General features: G+C 39.7%; 2 pseudogenes; both read right to left on the bottom strand.

Moving 5' to 3' along the window:
• Positions 1-2,165: 2,165 nt before the first annotated feature.
• LOC114223781 (large ribosomal subunit protein uL30-like) lies at positions 2,166-3,049 on the bottom strand (annotated as a pseudogene).
• An 11,047-nt stretch (positions 3,050-14,096) lies between these two features.
• On the bottom strand, positions 14,097-14,429 carry LOC114223845 (cAMP-regulated phosphoprotein 19 pseudogene; annotated as a pseudogene).
• Positions 14,430-18,400: the final 3,971 nt, after the last annotated feature.

The following is an 18,400-nucleotide window of genomic DNA, read 5'->3' as shown; positions in this document are numbered from 1 at the left end:
TTATTGGAGGAATAGACTGCCAGTCCAAAAAAATACCAATTTTCAGAAATTCATCTTTGTACTTCCTATTGATTGATTGATTGATTGATGGCACTTATTTGAATTCTCTACATCAGCATACACTGATGCACATTTTTAATTTATACTGGAGTCCTATTCACAATTTAACCTTACATTTTTTTAAGTTTTTATTTAAATTCTTGTTAGTTAACATACAGTATAATATTGGTTTCAGGTATATAATTTAGTAATTCAACACTTCCATACAACACCTGGTGCTCATCACAACAAGTGCCCTCTTTAATCCCCACCACCCATTTAACCCAACCCCCACCCCACCACCCGTCTGATAACCATCAGTTTATTCTCTACAGTTAAGTAAGAGTCTGTTTCTTGGTTTGACTCTCTCTTCCCCATGCTCATTTGTTCTGTTTCTTAAATTCCACATATAAACAAGATCATACGGTATTTGTATTTCTCTGACTGACTTATTTCACTTAGCATAATACTCATTAGCTCCACTCACGTTGCAAATAGAAAAATTTCATTCTTTTTTATGGCTGAGTAATATTCCATTGTATATCTCTACCATATCTTCTTCATCCATTCTTACATCTTTCAAAGTATATATTTTTTTCTTTTTGAACACTGCTTTTAAGCTTTCATGAACAGCTCTGAGCCACTGATCTACTCTGAGAATTAGGGTTGTATTACAACACAATGCTGGTAAGAAAAACATGTAAAAATGGTCAATGTAGAAAATAGCATAGTTGTGATGAATTGTTAATGAGACAAATTACCAATGAAGAAATACTAATAGAATTAACAAGGGATGCTTGTTGTCGGATACCAAACAGTCATCAAAGTGATCCCATGGTACCCACAACCTTGTAGGAAAGGCAAATTACCAAAAGCCTTGCAACATGATCATTGGGGACCCACTGTCTTTAGGAATAAGTTTAGAGCCTTGCTAATAGAGAGAACACATTTTCTTCCAATATGGTTTTAGATTAAAGCTTGCAAATTCATGCCCTGAGGGCTGTATTGCATCACAAACATCTTTGTTTGGTCTGTACAGTATTTTTAAAAATTTTGAAATTTCATATAAAAATCTGGTACCTTTTGAACAAACAAAAATCACTCCCTCATGTCAACCCCTGGAGCTGGGTAGAAGTTGTTCTTAGTTAAAACCTGCATGCTCCAAATTGCCAGTTAGCATCACTTCTTATTTTGAAACACGGGGTGCCTGGGTGGCTCAGTCAGTTAGGCATCTGCCTTTGGCCCAGTCATGATCCTGAGGTCCTGAGACCGAGTCCCACATTGGGTTCCCTGCTCAGCCGGGAGTCTGCTTCTCCTTCCCCCTCTGCCCCTTCCCCCTGTTTGTGCTCTCTCTCTCAAATAAATAAATAAAATCTTTAAAAAAAAAAAAAGAAAGAAAGAAAGAAAGAAAAAAAAACACTTGGCTTGCTTTATGCCCTAACATTACTTACTTGGCTTCTGTAAGCACTTGTGGTTTTAACTTGCGTTTTCCTCATTATTAGCAGAATTGAGCCTTTCCTGTTTTCTCTTTTGTGAATGGCCCATTTGTCTCTTATAATTTTTCTATTCTGTTAGTTTTTTCTTATTGATATACATATAGTCTGAATTAGTCCCTTGAGGTTTATATGTGTTGTGAAGGCTTTCTCCTAGTTTACACTGATTTTCCTTTTTTTTTTTTTAAGTTTTTGTTTTCCCTCCACTGTTTTTGTGCTCCTCTTTGTAATTATATTTCCTGTTCCTCCAAAATAAGGCCCCAGGAACCCCCAGGTTCAAATATGTCCCTGAGCTTGGTCCACTGCTGTCTTGTATTCATGCTTGGGTATTCGTTCACCAACCTTAAACCCCAGGATAGAAGATGTGACACAGCAGGACTCCCTCTTCCATGGCACGAGTCCTTTGCTGACTTGAGAGGTGGCAGTGGCAGCCAACATTGAAAAAGGACTGGAACTTTTCCTTGGAACTGGGCTGTGATGAGAAGTGCTTCAGGAATCTCATCATCTTTTCCTTGACCCCTCCCGCTAGTTTCTGAGGATAGAGTAGAAAATAATCTTCTTGGAAGGGACTGATAACAATTCCAAAAGACAAAACACATACTTCCAATGCACTGTGTTTCAGATAGCCTAGATTTAATTCAGCTGCCAAATGAGCTGATTGATGTATTCGCCTCAATAACCAGGTAAGCCCACCTCCTTGAGGAAGCCCACCCTGTTATTGGCAGCAGGAGGGGCCCATGAGAAATGGAAAGGACATAAGAACTCAGAGATCATCTGGAAATTCTTCCCTGGAAAGGCAATTTCATGAATGAGGTCTTCTGAGCATATAACACCATCCTTCCCCAGGTGCTTCTCAATCACTGTGTTGTCAGTCAAAGGGATGGCTTTATTCTTCTTCCTTTTTTTTTGTAAGTACCTCCATGCTCATCGTGGAGCCCAACAGGGGGCTTGAACTCAGGGCCCTGAGATCAAGACCAGAGCTGAGATCAAGACTCAGAAGCTTAACCCACTGATCCACCCACGTGCCCCAGGATGGTTTTATTCTTGACTTTGGCTTGTCTACGTTTCCAGATGTGCTCCCGGACAGACTTCAAATTTGGAAATCCCCAGGTCACATAAGGTTCATTTTTATATACGCAGCATTTTTATGGTCTGGGGGGATCACTCTGACAAAGACACCACTGAAAATCTTCAGGCGAAGCCTTGCAGGGGTCCTCTGTACCCATTAATCCTTTGGATGTGAACAACAAAGGCCAAGGAATGTTTATCTGGCACTTCTAAGCCATGATGTTTCACTTCTAAGATGTCTGAGGCACACCCTGTCACGTTGTTGTCGCCAGGAATCGTAGGAATCATTCCAGTCGCTTAAACTTGAGCTCTTTTATGTTCTTCTGCTCCTTCTTGTCTGAAAGCACCTGCTTTGCTTGAGTGGCTGTAAGGGCCCGATAAGCCTTCCTCTTTTTCAGGAGATTTTCTGGAGCCAAAGGGATCTTTTTTCTTTGCTCTTGCTCCGCCATGTTTCCAAAGCTCTAAGCATGCATTTCGATGAGTAGAGATTTTATATTTTCACGTAGTTCAATCTATTAAACCTCTCCCATACAGTTTGTGCTTAGTTTTTGAAATACCAAGAACCATTTTGGCAATATTTCAACAGCTTTACCTATATGACACAATGTATTTTATATACATATATACAAATATGTTAAAATAATAAATATGACTAAATTATACAGCTGTAACTAGTTTAAATATTGTAATTAAAATTGTACAATTAAAATAAGCATGCCAGCCAATGGTTTAAAAAAAAGTTTCACTTTGGTATTTATTTAGCTTTTGAGCTACTGAAATCAATGGCCAGAGTGAAGCAATGATCTGATGCTTGTGGGTGGCAACCTTGGAGAATCTCAGCCTCTTCCTCCATCCCACCCTATTTTTGTCTTTCATAGCAGATATTTATCTCAATTTGAGATTATATTATTTTCTTTATAATCATAATCTTAAAAAGCTTAAAATAGTACTAAATTTCACATGGAATAAAACATATTCTCAGCATCTTACCATTCTTAGTGGTTTCTACTTTAGCCTTAAATATAATTATGTAAACGCTTATCTAGACTGTTGTTTTAACTTAGTGCTGTCTAAAAATAATGCAAAAGGGAAAATATAGAGCCCAAATTAACCATAACTACCTCTGCTTTCTGAGGAAGGCAGAGCAATACATATCAGCGAAGAAAGAAATCTCTCTATGGCTCTTTTCTCCTAACATACACTGGTGGAAGAGAGAGAAGGGTTCGAGAAATTCCAGTTTGGCAGAGCCTTTGGATATTCAAATAGAGTCCCAGCGCTTAGTTCTTCAGAGAAAGGGCCAGAGATTTGGGGGTGGAGGACAGAGAAGAAGAAAGAGGGGAAGAGAGGGCTAAGTAGTTCGGCAGAAGGCTGGAGCCTGAGCTGGTAAATATGTTCAAGGAACTTTTTAAGGAAAAAGATTGGAGATTCGAGATGCCTCCACTCTCCCTGGTAATTCAGATCTTTGTTATAATCTGCTTTATATACACATGCTTTGTGTGAACAATGCTTTTGAGGAAAGGAAATCTGTTTTATGTGATGCAAGGTGTAGCGGGGACAGCATGTGTGGGATAGTGAGACGACCCTCCTATTGAACCAGCTCAGCTGTGGAAGATGATATGCACAGATAGGAGTTGGGTGGTTTTGTGCTCCTCAAAGACATTGAGAAGAATGCGTGCCTTCACTCACCCTCAGCAAGGGGCTCAGGCAACGTTATTAGGATCTCCTGTCATCTGAGTGATACAAACTAAGGAAAAGAACAGGCAGCATATAATGGCCACTTGTTCTTTGCAATTCTGAAGTCCAGGCAATATTATTAGGATCTCCTGTCATCTGAGTGATACAAACTAAGGAAAAGAACAGGAAGCATATAGCAATCACTTGTCCTTTGCAATTCTGAAGTCCAGCCAGGCACATATCTACAGGGGGCAACAAATATTTCCCTGGTCATTATTTGTTTGAAGCTCTTGAATTTATCCTCTGTGATCTTGGCTCTACACTTTTGTTTTTTCTTTTCATTAGAAGATGTTCTCTCAACCTGCTTCTTGCCCATAAAACAGTGGGGGCCTAGAGAGCTCTATTCATTTTGAACTGTCTCTATGCCTTTTAGTTAAAGCTTATGGTACTTTAGTAAGTATTTATCTTAAAAATGTTCCGGGTTCCCTGTGAATGTTACTGGGTATCACACCATAGCAAAAACAAACAAACAACAACAAAAAACTATATCCATATTTTTTTTTTCTAAAATGGGCTTCTCTTTGGCCCACAGGCAAGGCTGTTGTGGGAAAATAGGCCCTTAATATTCTTAGAAAGTGTCTAGATGGGAGAGTCTACTAGATGCCGCCTTTAGTCTTATAGAGGTTTTAACCAGGGATTTTTAGCCAAACCCTTGATTTAATCTTTACTCTGAGGCCCATTTCTTACTTTGATAATGTTTTGCTGGCCTGAATGGCTGTCCTCGGTTTTCTATATTTCTTCTTTATCCTGCCTAAAAACTAAACAGTTCCTTGTTCAGTTAATCTCTCTCTTCCTGTATTTTATCAATGTGGCTGAGAGAAGCCAATTGTATTTTCAGTATTTTGCCTGGAAATCTCCTTATCCACATCAGCAAATTCAGAGCCATTGACTGGAGGCCTAAGAGGTGAGAAAGAGTGATGAAACCAAACAGTTCTGGAGCTGGGGCAGTTGTACATCAACCGGACAGGTGATACCCTCATTTGCTCAAATCGGTGAGTTCATTAGCTGCATCTCCTAGCTTCCATGATCCCACAGGTGATAGTGTGGCCAAAAAATTCTACCACTCTGTAACATAGCTTACTCTTTTTTTTGAGCTTCCAAGGGCAATTTTCTCACTGTTATTCCAGGTTGATCAGACAGCTTCCTCAACGAACTTTCTCTTGCCGCCCAGTATCAGAAACAATGACAGGGGTTTTAGATTTTTGTTATAGCAGCAACCCACTTCCAGATACCAATTCTGTTTCGGATATCTGTTGTTATTGCTGTGTAATAAACCAGCCTAGCATTTAGTAGCTTAAGTCAATGTCCATTTTATTGCTCACAATTTTGTGAGTCAGGAATCTGGGCAAGGGTTAGTGGGGAACAGTTCATCTCAGCTTTGGTTTGGTCAGGTGGGGCAGATAAGTTTGGAAAATCCATGCTGTCTGCCAGTTGGTGCTGGCTGTCAGTTTGGGCACCTTGTCTCTCCTCTGTTTGACCTCTTATCATTCAGGCCCATCTCATTCCAGGTGGCCTCTCCAACAGGGTAGCCTGGACTTGTCTACATAGCAGCTGGCACCCGAGGGCAGAAACGGCAACTGCAAGATGTCATAAGACAAAGAAATCACAGTTACCATTTGCAATGAATTTTATTGGTCAGAGAAAGTCACAGGGCCAGTCCAGATTCAAGGAAAGAGGAAAGAGACTTTATTTCTTTGTTGGCAAAGTCGCAATGCAGAAAGGCATACAGGATGGGATGGATTGGTGTGACCATCTTTGGAAACAACCTACCTCACAGATAGAAGCAAAACAATCATGAATCCACATACTCTCTGAGGCCACTGTATTTCATAATCCAACAATAAACCTGAAGTTCAATTACCCTTAGCAATCTGGCTTATTAAGCCAAGTGAGGTCAGAAGGGAGGTAAGACGTTAAGTAGCCGACACGGACTGCTTTTACAATATTCCTATATGTACTTGTTCGAACATTTCGAGAGACAAACCACCTGAGAAGGTGATCTGTTCCCTTGTTGAATGGCTCTAAATTCTAGAGAAGTTTTCCATTTGCAAAGATGAAGCTGCCTTTCTGGACTCCTCCCATGGTCAGTTATCTGCCCCCTGGAGCCACTCACAGGAAACCTACCCCCTTCCAAGTATGGCTGACCATATTCAGATTTAGATATTTTAAGATTTTAGATTTAGACATTTTAAGATAGTCTTCTTGACTCAACTTCAAAGACTCCACCAATGTGCTTACTTGTCTATCCCAAATCATGATTTCCAGAAACATGTGTTTATGTGTATAACATATAACTCATAGAGTGAATTTTGCTCAGTATGATATGTTTAAGAAGAGCATGTAAGAGATTATAGAAAATTTTAAAATATCTGACAATGCAAGTAAACAAGCCGTTTACTGAAAGTGGATTAAACCTTTGCCTGGCTTAGTTATTCAGTTTGATCTTAGGGATATCCAGTGCTTGAAATTTGTCTTGTCACAACTTTTTCATAACTGATTTGCTGTTTACCAAAATAATCATCTAAATGTGGCATCTTCTATAACTGGTATTCAGTAGAGGGTGCAAGTGGCTGAGTAGTAATACACAAATTCTAAGAAAAGCTGAAGGCAAAGTTTGTTGTTATAACTGATAAAAAAAACAGCCCAGATACAACAAAGTTGGTTTGATGCCTTGTGTGCCAAAATGAAAAATACAGAGCATGTATGACTGGCTGGAGAATCATTTCTCTCTGTGGATGGTGCTTAAGTAAGAAGGTGCCTCAAACCCAAAATTAGAATGAAACTTTTACTAGTTAGGGCAGGTGGCTATAAAAAGATAAGAATAATGAAAAACTACAACCAACAAGTAGAACAAGAACTTAATCACAGCCTTGTTGACCCACAACAAGGGGTCATGTCTGATATGCCTTAGTCATGTCTTATCTTATTAAGACAACAACCCCAAATTTTCCTGACAACAGTTTTTCTTTTTTTTTGGTACCAATATTTTGGGTTTGTTTTTTTGTTTTTTTTTTTTTTGCCTCTGAGTACCAGCCCCCTAATAAAATCAGAAAGCTTTCAAATGTGTGCTTCAAATCTGTTTATTTTATAAATAGAAATATATTTGGGGATATATGAAAGGAACAAAGTATTTATTTCACCACACAGTAAAGGACTTTAAAAATAGTCATTGTTGTATAATGGTTTTTAAAGCATTAAAGTGGGACAGTTGCTTTGAATTTATGAAGACTAACACATATATAATTAATGGCTTTCCTCTTCTATTTGTATTGTGCTTGCTTAGATTTGTTTAGGCTTAGTGAAAAGGCTATATAGAGGGGAAAAAACAGTGTGCATAAGTAATAATAAAGATACAATGGGGACTATTAGAGAATCAAAAATAGTCCTCTGTATACAATGAGCTTGAAGATAGTTCCAGATATTTCTCTACATTCACCTTTCATCATTAGTGCATAAGTGATGTGAGACGATATTTTTCTTTTTTTTAAAGATTTTATTTATTTATTTGACAGAGGGACAGACAGCGAGAGAAGGAACACAAGCAGGGGGAGCGGGAGAGGGAGAAGCAGGCTTCCCTTGGAGCAGGGAGCCCGATGCTGGGCTCGATCCCAGGACCCTGGGACCATGACCTGAGCCGAAGGCAGCCGCTTAACGACTGAGCCACCCAGGCGCCCCAAGAAGATCTTTAAAATTGGATAAACCAAATGTGTCCTGGTTGAACATAAAAAGTGAGAAAACATAATTTTCCTAAATACATAACAGAGGATAGAAGATGGTCAGAATTACAGAAATCTTTCTAAAAATTGATTCTGAAGACAGTGGTGATGGTTGTATAACAACGTGAATATACTAAATGCCTCTGAATTATATACTTTAAAATAGTTAAAATGGTAAGTTTTGTTTTATGTATTTTACCATAATTTTAAAAATGCCCCTTCAAAATAAAACCCATAATACACCTAAATATGCCTAAAAACCTCCTTGGGTAGGACCCTAAGATCTAGCAGATTTTAGGCAGAAAGGAAAAAGGATAATCCCACAGTGAATTGGCTGGGATTGCCCATCCTTTTCTTTGTTGACAACCTGCAAAATGTTTGCTAACTTCTGGGCAAGTGTGAGTTCAGTTGGCACAAGCAACAAAGAAGTGATGTGCACTTGGGCCCAGGTGGACTTGTTCTCAGGGTATCTTTGGAAATTTAATTGGTCTAAGTTCACTGTTGAACCAGTTGCAGACAGGAGCAGGCAAATTCCAGGGCTACTGATACTCAGAGTGTCCAGAGAGTCAGCTGATTGTAAACGAAACTGGCACAAGTGGCCCTTTATATGAGTCCCTGCTGGTCACACAGAAAGACAATCCCCCATTCATTTGTTCCTTTGGATGTTTGTGGTCTTGGGGACTTTTGGACTTTCGTTGCTGCAGATGACAGAAAATAGGAATGGGTGAATCTGATCATAGGATTTTCTTTAGGAAAAAGGTCAGGTTAAAAATAAAATAACAACAGCATCAAATGGGAAAGATAGACAACATCAGGCAGTGAGCAAATAATTCCAGCTTTTATCTTAAAATGTAGGTTGACCTAGCATAACTCCAGGCCTGGTGACAGACTCTATTATATGATCACAGACTGTGATAGGAATAACTGAGATCACCTGATATTCTGGCTTTCTCATAATTACCAGACACCTCAGTTGACGTTGTTGGAACCCAGGTTGGGTAGGAACACGATGGTTCTTTGGTAGAGAAGTTTCTACGTTCACCACAACGGGGAAGTGCAAATAGGAAGGGTTTATATCATTGGGGGTTGGGATGCTAATCAGTTGTGCCACTAGGGGGCAACAGTCTAACTACAAGAAGCTATCACAAGACTGTCTGGGGTATTCTCTAAAGCACTGTGTCTCTGATGGACTCTGAAAAACAAACTGAGGGTTCTAGAGGGGAGGGGGTGGGGGGATGGGTTAGCCTGGTGATGGGTATTAAAGAGGGCACATTCTGCAAGGAGCACTGGGTGTTATACGCAAATAATGAATCATGGAACACTGCATCAAAAACTAAAACAAAACAAATGTAGTTAAGTGTGTACCTGTATATACAAATCTATATACTTTTCTTGTAAATCATTAAACAATATCCAAACATGAGTATTTTCGTGCAAATAAAGTAAAAGACTGTTTCAGGATCGTTTCAAAAAAAAAAAAAAGCACTGTGTCTCAAACTTTAATGTACGTATAGATTAAGTGAGGAGCCCGTCAAAATACAGTCTTTGATTCCGTAGATTGTACATTCCTAACAAGCTTCTAGGTGATGCTCATGCTGTTGGTCTGAGGATCACACTTCATGTAGAAAGACTCTAAAAAACTTAGGGCCAACTAGGGGGAGACTAGCATGATTCCAGTTGGATCTAGTATTTCTACTAATAGATTGAAAGTTTAAAAATCTAACTTTTGATCTAAAGAATTGATTACAAACATGAAATTCTAACTTTAACAAAGTGCTCTGAAATCATTCATTCATACGTCTTAGGCTAGAGCTAGTGGATTTGAGCTGGAAGAAGGATGACTTCCAAGAGGGTGTTCAGAAATGTATAGAGGGTGTTATTGGTTGCTATGAAAACATAGAAACGCTACTGTGATTTAGTGCTTGTAGGCCCAAGACTCTCATCGTCTGGTAATATGTAAGAGAGTTCTGAACAAAGAATTATCCCATCCAAAATGCCAAGAGAGCCCCCATTAAGATATCTGACCAACACTAGTGGAGACAAATGCTGCACCCATTACCAAAAACCTCAGCCAATTAGTTCTTTGAACATATTTTAAAATGCAGAGCCTGGAACAGTACACCCTACCCATGTGCTTTAGCTCATCTTTTTAGAGTTTTGGCTGCCTTTAGGATTTTCCAGTGGGAAGTGAGGCCTTTCTGTCTAGTGTTTCACATGCAGTACCATAGTTTGATAAAGTCATGGCCATTCTCACAACAGAGAATGAACCCAACAGGAAAGACTTACAGAGTCTGGATTCATCAACATTCTGTGTGAAAAATCAGAAAAAGGAACTTCCAGCGTCCCCCTTGAGGTGATAACCCTCTGCTGCTGACGGTGCTCACCTTCCTCCAAACATGGGGCCATGACCATTGTGCCTAACTCCAAACACAAATGCTTCCAATGCTTCGGGGTCTATCAAATTCCCACCAAATTCTTCCGCAAAAGGGAGAGTCCCACAGTCCTAGATTTGTTGGCCATGAAAAGCTTTTCTAAGGTTCAAAACAGATTCTGACTTCTGATCCCAACAGATATAGTTGAACATTATCATGAGTGTATTAGAAATTCTTGTGGTAACTTAGTATGGCAAAAAAAAATACAGATATGAGAAATAAAATAGGGAAATAAAGACGTGACCTAGGGCAGTATTCAGAAAGAAAAGAAGGAAAACCCGAATCAACTTAACATGGTAGAAAGGAGGCCTTCACAACTGCTATTTCAGAGACTAATTAAAAAAAAGATGAAATAATAGATACTGCAATAAACATATTCAATACAGTATAAGAAAAAAAATTGTATAGCTTTTTGAGCTTCCATATAAAGTTCAAGAGATGGGCAACTTCTGAAAGGATTTGGAAGGGTCAATCTGATTCCGTCCGGGAAAAACTTTCTTCATCCTGGCTTGGTCCTGGGTATTGCTAGATAGACAGGAAATGTGTCTTGCACCCCAGGGGAGCAGTTTCTGTGCCAAGATGCCAAGTCCCCCATGACCACACTGCAATGACCTGAAGGAGATACTCTGTCACTGATCACTGCATTCTAAGAACTCTCAGATCAGTAAATGTTGACCCGATAAAAAATTAATTACGTAAATAAAATAATGTGCACATAACACCCCTAATAATCTGTACACATGAAAACGTTTCGTCTTTCAAGTGTTATTAAACAACAATAACAGCAACAACAACAATTCTTATGGGGCACCTGGGTGGCTCATTTGGTTAAGCGTCCAACTCTTGATCCCAGCTCAGGTCTTGATCTCAGAGTGGTAAGTTCAAGCCCTGCACTGGGCTCCACCCTGGTGCGGAGCCTACTTAAAAAAATAATTCCCTAACACAGGCTCCCTGGAATGCTGGAAAGCTGGCTGATTTTCAGGGCCCTGGGCACTGGCCCGGGATGAAAACTGGCTGCACTGAGGCCAACTTCACTTCAAGAACTAGGAGCTCTCCATGTTGGTGAATGCTCTCTTAAAACTAACAGGGGACGTTCTTCTGAAATGGTGCCATGAACCCCACTGCATGAGCCTTAACAAGAATTTGACAGTATTTCCTTTGCAGGACAAGATTTTACTGGCAGCTGTGAGCCCTGGAAGGAACTTCGGGTCAGGAGAAAGGCCTGCATAGAAGGTTGTGTCTGCTTTGCTCTGCTTCATGGTTCACTTCTGTTAAGTTCTGTACCTGGGTTACAGCAGGTGTGTGCGTGCGTGCGTGCGTGTGTGTGTGTGAATGTGTGCGCTCGCATGTCCTTCCTGTCAACCTGTAAGCTACCTGCGATGATACAGGCCACAGTTTGGAAGTGCACAGAACATGTCATTTCTTATTTTGTTTACGTAATTTCTTGCCTCCTTTCAATACTTCCCATTTCTTGCAGGGAAACAAAACAAACAAACCAACAGAACCCAACTAAAAGTCCCATCGAGTGTAAACCTTAGATGCACACGATACTTTTAACCATCCTGTGGGTACTTCTCAGCCTTCCAGTTTCCTTCTGACCAGGTATTCTCATCTGCTATGGTCTTCTGCTAGGTCCTGGTGATACCTGATGGGCTGCCTGATTGCTGGGCTCCCTGCTGGCTTCTGAGCTGAAGTCTGAGCTGGTAGATTTGTGGTGCGACCTGCAACCTCCTCAAGAGCCATTCCCATGGGGCATAGTCCCCAAGGCCCTGCTTCGCCTCCATCTCACTTTTCCTCCATCTAAGAGCCCATAGTGCCCTCCATGCAACCCCTTTGTGCCCTGTGCAGCCTGGCCTCATCCCACCACCATTGACTCAGGGCCAGCCCTGTGGATCTCAGCTCAGGGCCCTGCTGGGATTGGAAAACTCCCTGGCTGACCACTCTGCTCAGTACTCCTAAGTAGGCTGGACCATCTCATGTTGGTTCAAAGGACCCCACTTGGCTGCTTCCTGCAGAGCCCACGCATTCTGCATCCCTTCCTGCTGGATCTTCATGAAGCAGGCTCAGCACCTACATCAGGTTGACCATTTGGCCAGACCCTTCTTGCTCTTCTTCTATCACCCTCCTTCAGAGGGAAGGAGGTAGGCTTTCTTTTGCATCTCCTCTCTGGGAGCCTTTTTCTGCCAGACTGAACAAAGTCCCAATGCTCAGTAGAGACAGATGGTAAGACTGTCTTCTCTCTTCACTTTAGGAGATGGTTTAAGCTGCAAGTCAGGTGTAGGCCATTTGAATGGCAGGCAAAAAAAAAAAAAAAAAAATCAACCAAATCCACAAAGCCTGGATTTCAAGCCTAGTATCTTGCCAAAGAGGGCACATACCTGGCAATAAGCCTTTTGACTCTCCTTCAAGATGTGAGAAGTTCGAATGGAATATGGCTTAAGGGTAAAATGCATTGGTTTTATATTTGTAGAATACTGTGTTTCATTACAAATGCTTTATAGGGTCTTGCAGGAGAAAACAAGACCAAGCAACAAAGAAATATTCAGATTTTTCTGAATTCAGCATCTATAATTCAGCACCTATAATGGACAAAGAGAACCATTTCCTAAAGAAAAGACTTTCCATCAAAAATTAGGTAGTAATCATATTTTGACTATCATCTGTATGTTTGACTCTGCACAATTAGAATGTTGGTTGCCACTTGTACATGCCTTTGGGTTTGCCAGTAATTCTCCTGTTCTCTTTTCAACCTACCACTACTAATTTATGTTGACCCTCAAAAAAGAAAATGAGGACTTGAATGTCAGGGCATGTGACTTGCATTCTAGGACATATTGTAACTTCCAGAGCACTGACTCAGCAATCTAATGGTTTAGGCTTCATACTCCTGACAGCTGTTTATTTCTTTCAATGTAATTTCAGAGGAAAATATCCAGAAGGGATTTGCTGCCCTAGATCTATCAGAAAACATATTTTAAGATTTTCCGTAGTTTTATAATACAAAAATTGAACACTAAACAATCATATCATAAAAGGGTTATAATTTCAGTAGCAGTTTATCTAAAATCAGGCAGAAAGGTATTTAAAGCACACACCTGAAACTTTGCAGAGATTTAATGAGATAATGCATGGGAACCATAGAAGCTAAGAAATGTTTCCAATACCATCTGGAGGCAATCAGGGAATAATAGAATTTGAAAGAAACTTCAAGATTATCTGCGTCAGATCTCTGTTTTCCATACCTAGAAAAGTTTACTTGACTTTTGGTAGAATAAGTAGGGCTGCTCAAAGATCAGAAAGCCTTGGGATCACAGTCAGTGACTGCAAAAGGAAACCATATAGACATATATAAAGGAATATTATGTAACCATGAAAAAGAATGAAAGCTTGCCATTTGCAACAACATGAATAGATCTTTTTCTTTTTTTCTTTCTTCCTTCCTTTCTCTCTTCCTCTCTCTCTTCCCCTCTCCCTCCCTCCCTCCCCCTTCCATCCATTCTCTTTCTCCCTCCCTTCTTTCTCTCTCTCTCTTCCCCTTCCTTCCTTCCTTCCTTCCTTCCTTCCTTCCTTTCTTTTTCTTTCTTTCTTCTTCCTTTCCAGTTTAGCTCTTTTAATCAGCCAGCCAGCTTGCTAGCAACAAGGGACAGTTTCTGTTGAGGAAGGTCCTATGGAGCGGGAATGTGGTCACCAGTGACCTCTGTCTTATCCAGAGCTGCAGTAGAAAGTTGCTTGTTCATTTTTGCTTTAGCCTTGTTGTAATTCCCAGAATCAAAATAGTTTTGCCTGTTCTGCAATTGTCTCCTTAAGAAATCTGAACCTCCAGGCTTTTGCCCAGATGGGGATTTTGCTTGTAATTTTGCTTCTTCGGCTTTCTCTGGACTAGTCACTTTATCTTTTATTTCCTTCTGCTTCTCCACGGAGGCTGCCTCAGGGACGTCTGTGGACATACATCTCCCTCTTACCCCACTTCTCCGGCTCTGCCAACATGGATGGATCTTGAAGGCTTTATGTTAAATAGGTCAGGCCGATAAAGTAAATATTCTATGATCTCACTTGTATGTGGAATCTAAAACAAAGCAAAAAAAAAAAAAAAAAAACAAACCTAAAAACAAACTACTAGATGCAGAGAACAGACTGGGGGTTGCCAGAGGTGGATGGTGTGAGGTGAGTGAAATGGGTGAAGGTGGCCAAAAGATACAAACTTCCTCTTATAAAATAAGTCATGGGGGTGTCATGTGCAGCATGGTGACTATAGTTAATAACACTGCATTGCATATTTGAAAATTGCTAATAGAGTAGATCTTAAAAGTTCTCATCACAAGAAAAAAATTTGTAACTCTGTGTGGTAAGATGTTAACTAGACTTATTGTGGTGATCATTTTGTAATGTATACAAATATTGAATTATTATAGTACACCTGAAATGAATATAATGTTCTATGTCAACTATACCTCAATTAAAATAAACCCCAATTCTTAATTCCTTTTTTTTAAGATTTTATTTATTTATTTCAGAGAAAGAGAGATGAGAGATAGAGAGCACGAGAGGGAAGAGGGTCAGAGGGAGAAGCAGACTCCCCGCTGAGCAGGGAGCCCGATGTGGGACTCGATCCTGGGACTCCAGGATCATGACCCGAGCCGAAGGCAGTCGCTTAACCAACTGAGCCACCCAGGCACCCTCTTAATTCCTGATATATAGGAAAGCAATTGGCTGAAAACTCATATATTACACTTATGCCCTGCAATCTTCCTACAATCACTAGTTTGTTCTAGGAATTTGTTTTGTTGTTGTTGTCAATTAATTGAGGTTTTCCTACATAAATAATCATGTCATCTGTAAACAAAGACAATTTTATTTCTTCCTTTCCAATCTGCATACTTTCTATTTTTCTTTTTTATCTTATTGCATCAGTGAGGGCTTCCAGTATGATGTTGAATAGGAGTGGGAAGAGGGGACATTTATGGTTTTTTCCCCTATCCTGGGGGGAAAAGCATCTAGTTTCTCACCATTGAGTATTATGTAGAATTTTTATAGATATTCTTTATCAGTTTGAGGAAGTTCCCGTCATTCCTAGTTTGCTGAGAATTTTTATCTTGAATGGATGTTGGATTTTGTCAGATGCTTCTTCTGCATCTATTGATATGATCATGTTTTTTTCTTCTTTAGCCTGTTGATGTGATAGATTACATTAATTGATTTTCAAATACTGAACCAGTACTGTATTCTGGAATAAATGCCAGTTGATCATGGTATATAATTCTTTCTATACATTGTTGAATTTGACTTGCTAATTTTTTTTATTATTTTTGCATGTATGTTCATGAGGGATGTTGATCTCTAATTTTACATCCTCAAAATATTTTTGTCTAGCTTTGGTATTAACGTCATGCTGGTTTCATAGAATGAGTTAGGAAGTGTTCTCTTTGCTTTGATTTTCTCAATAGATTACAGAGTATTGATATCACTTCTTACTTAAATGATTAATAGAACTTACCCATGAAACCATCTGAGTTGGATGCTTTCTGTTTTGAAGTTTATTTATGCATTCAACTTCTTTAATAGATGTAGAACTATTCAGATATCTATTTCTCATTGTGTGAGTTTTGGTAGATTTTGTCTTTCAAGGAGTAGGTCCATTTCAACTAAGTTGTCAAATATCTGAGCATAATATTCTTTTTTATTTGAGTATAACTAACATACAGTGATAAATTAGTTTCAGGTGTACAATATAGTGATTCAACAATTCTATAAATTTCTCTGTGTTCATCAAGATAGGTGTACTCTTTTTTTTTAAAGATTTTATTTATTTATTTGAGAGAGAATGAGAGATGTAGAGCACGAGAGGGAAGAGGGTCAGAGGGAGAAGCAGACTCCCTGACGAGCAGGGAGCCCGATGCGGGACTCGATCCCAGGACTCCAGGATCATGACCTGAGCCGAAGGCAGTCGCTTAACGAACTGAGCCACCCAGGTGCCCAAGATAGGTGTACTCTTAATCCCTGTATCTATTTCACCCATCCCTCTACTCACCTCCCTTCTGGTAACCCCCAGTTTGTTCTCTGTATTGAAGAGCCTATATTTTTGTTCGTCTTTTTATCTCCAGTTAATGGATAAAGAAGATGTGTGCATATATCCATTCATCTATCAATGGGCACTTGGGTGGCTTCCGTATTTTGGCTATTATAATAATACCGCAATAAACATAGGGGTGCATATATCTTTTTGAATTAGCGTTTTCATTTTCTTTGGGTAAATACCCAGTATGGAATTACTGGGTCATATGGTAATTCTATTTAAAAAATTTGTAGGCCCCTCCATACTGTTTTTCACAGTGGCTGCACCAATTTACATTCCCATCAATAGTGCATGAGGGTTCCTTTTCTCCACATTATCACTAATTCCTGTTATTTCCTGTCTTTTTGATTCTAGCCATTCTGACAGGTGTATGGTGATATCTCATTGTGGTTTTGATTTGTTTGTATTTTTTTGTTAATTACTGATGTTGAGCATTTTTTTCATGTACCTATTGGCTATCTCTTTGTCTCCTTTGGACAAATGTCCATTCAGATCCTTTGCCCACTTTGATTGGATTATTTGTTGTGTGTGTGTGTGTGTGTGTGTGTGTGTGTGTGTGTGTGTGTGTGTATTGAGTTACGTAAGGTGCATAGGTTCTTTATATATTTTGGATATTAAACCCTTATCAGATATACCACTTGCAAATATCATCCAGGTTGCCTTTCCCCTCTTACCTACTTTAAAGCGTACAGTTCAGCAATTCTAAGTATATTCGCACTGTGGTGAAACAAATACTCAGAAATTTTCATTTTGCCAATCTGAATCCTTTGATGCACAAAGTTGAAGTTTGATGTGGTCCCATTTGTCTATTTTTGCTTTGGTTGCCTGTGCTTTTGTTGTTGTATCCAAGAAATCATTGCCAAACCCAGTGCCATGAAGTTTTCCCTATGTCTTTTTCTAGAAATTTTATAGTTTTATGTCTTACATTTAAGTCTTTAATCCATTTTGAGTTAACTTTTGTATGTGGTGTAATATTGTGACTTATAATAAATATATATTTGGTTTTCATCTCCTTTCCTAACAGGAAGCTACTAAAATCCTTGGCAATTCCTAAGTGGTAAGAGTGATAAAGGTGAATGGTGCATCTTTTGTTTTTTATAAAAAACCCCTTTCAACCACACCTGAGCTTCTGTTAATGAGATGATTTTTAGAAAGCCTCTAAGGATGGGACGGGTGCTGTTTGCCAGGGGAACCAACCCTGTGATCAGAGGATTAGAACTGTCAGCCCTATCTCTTGACCTCCAAGGAAGGGAAAGGGATTAGAGATTAACTTAATCAACCATGGCCAAATGATTTAATCAATCATGCCTATGTAATAGAGCCTCCATAAAAATTCTAACTGAAGGGGTTTGGAGAGCTTCCGGGTTGGTGAACACATGGACGTAGGTACTAGAAGTGTAGTGTGCCTGGAGAGGGCACGGAAGCTCCACGACCCTCCCCACATACCAGTCCTATGCATCTATTCCAACGGGCTGTTCCTGAGTTGTATCCTTTATAATAAACTGGTAAATATAAGCAAGTGTTACCCTGAGTTCTGTGAGCCGCTCTAGCCAATTACTGAATCTGAGAAGGGGATCATGGGAAACTTCAATTTATAGCCAGTTAGTCAGAAGCACAGGTGACAACTTGGGGTTGTGACTGGTGTATGAGGTATGAGACTGAGCCCTTAACTTGTGGGGTCTGTGCTAACTACAGGCAGTTAGTGCCAGAACTGAGGTAAGTTGTAGGACACCAATCAATCAGCATCTGCTGAGAACTGGAGAATTGGCTGGTGTGGAAAAACCAATACATTGGGTGGCTGGCCAGAAGTGTTGTGGGTGAGAATAGTTGAGTAAAAAAACAAAG

Source organism: Eumetopias jubatus, unplaced genomic scaffold (genome assembly GCF_037043125.1).
Source record: "Eumetopias jubatus isolate StellerSeaLion01/CBP00866 unplaced genomic scaffold, mEumJub1_p1.0 scaffold_7, whole genome shotgun sequence".
NCBI classification, from domain to species: Eukaryota; Metazoa; Chordata; class Mammalia; order Carnivora; family Otariidae; genus Eumetopias; species Eumetopias jubatus.
The sequence above is the reverse complement of the archived record's forward strand: the minus strand, read 5'-3'. Positions and strand labels throughout refer to the sequence as shown.